Source organism: Schistocerca piceifrons, chromosome 10 (assembly GCF_021461385.2).
Source record: "Schistocerca piceifrons isolate TAMUIC-IGC-003096 chromosome 10, iqSchPice1.1, whole genome shotgun sequence".
NCBI lineage: Eukaryota > Metazoa > Arthropoda > Insecta > Orthoptera > Acrididae > Schistocerca > Schistocerca piceifrons.
This window is the reverse complement of record NC_060147.1, coordinates 114,695,162-114,696,703: the sequence shown is the minus strand read 5'-3', so window position 1 is coordinate 114,696,703 and position 1,542 is coordinate 114,695,162. Positions and strand designations below refer to the sequence as shown.

Below are 1,542 nucleotides of genomic sequence, written 5' to 3'. Positions count from 1 at the left end.
ATAGAGTGGAAAAGGTTTGATCTATTATTTTAGTATTTTGTATGACGACATGGCCGTCCATCCAAAATAATTATAACAAGGTGTAGCACATGGTGCGGAAGATAAATAATGAAAAGAAAGTTTAGTGCAATTGCTAAAATATTGTTATTTATTTACACATATATTAATTTAATTCTGTGACGGGCAATTAAGCCACGTGTGGTACCAGAAGAAGCCTTTCGTGCAACATTTACAGCGATCTAACAGCCATGCTACAACATAAGCCTTGTGTGTAAGCTGGGCGTCCCCACGTGATAAAGAAAAGGCCAAATAAACAACTGAAACGCAAACTACTAGCCGCGCTGACAGACCGAGCTATCGACACACAACGCAACACAACACGAAAGCGACACAGAAGAAGACACACACAGCAGCACGAGGAAGTCCTACCTGCTCTGCGGACCTGAATGTCTCCCGGTCTGCGCACTCCGTACGAGCCTGCAATGACGAAACACGACACTCAAAGCCAGCACACAACAGGCGGGGCACGAGGCCGCGACGACCACGACATGGACTGCTCGCGCCGCACAACACGAACACATCACAGGAATTCACAGGTTGCTGTTAAAAGCCTGGTAGAAATTCAGCTCCCAAAGGTGCCTCAAATGCCTAGCCTATAACGCCTAAGAAGCCCAAAATGCGTAAAAAAGTATCATTTTTTTCGAAATCTTGAATTGTCTCCCGTCTGTAATTTGGCTCAAACGTGCCTACACCCTTCCTCTGTAGCTACGCAAAAGCGTGCACTGTTACCCTCGGGTCCGAAGAGCTACAAATGACAAGGTGTGCCGTCCGGAGTGGCCGAGCGGTTCTAGCCGCTACAGTCTGGAACTGCGCGACCGCTACGGTCGCAGGTTCGAATCCTGCCTCGGGCATAGATGTGTGTGATGTCCTTAGGTTAGATAGGTTTAAGTAGTTCTAAGTTGTAGAGGACTGACAACCTTAGATTTTAAGTCCCATAGTGCTCAGAGCCATTTGAGCCACTTTATCAAGGTGTCCACACAAGCGACAAGAAGATCAGAACTCAATTCATTTGAGCTGTAAGGCAGGTTAATGGTGTCACGTCGGCACCAATTTGCCCCTATTCTACCCAACGCCATCGTTAATGTGCCACGTGATGAGAAAGTCTTCACACACCGTCGTAACCGCATTGTGCCCTTTCTTTTGACGTATCCGAGCCAATGGTCTTGCCGAAGTGGTAACACCGGTTCCCGTCAGATCACCGAAGTTAAACGCTGTCGGGCTGGACTAGTACTTGGATGGGTGACCATCCGGTCTGCCGAGCGCTGTTGGCAAGTGGGGCGCACTCAGCCCTTGTGAGGCAAACTGAGGAGCTACTTGATAGAGAAGTAGCGTCTCCGGCCTCGTAAATTGACATATGGCCGGGAAAGCGGTGTGCTGACCACATTTCTCCCCCCCCCCCCCCCCCCATATCCACATCTGGTGACGCCTGCGGGCTGAGGATGACACGGCGGCCGGTCGGTGTCAAAATGTTCAAATGTATGT

At 49.3% G+C, this 1,542-nt stretch overlaps 1 pseudogene; it reads left to right on the top strand.

The window, feature by feature from the left end:
* The first annotated feature begins 1,213 nt into the window (after window positions 1-1,213).
* On the top strand, window positions 1,214-1,331 carry LOC124719143 (annotated as a pseudogene).
* Window positions 1,332-1,542: the final 211 nt, after the last annotated feature.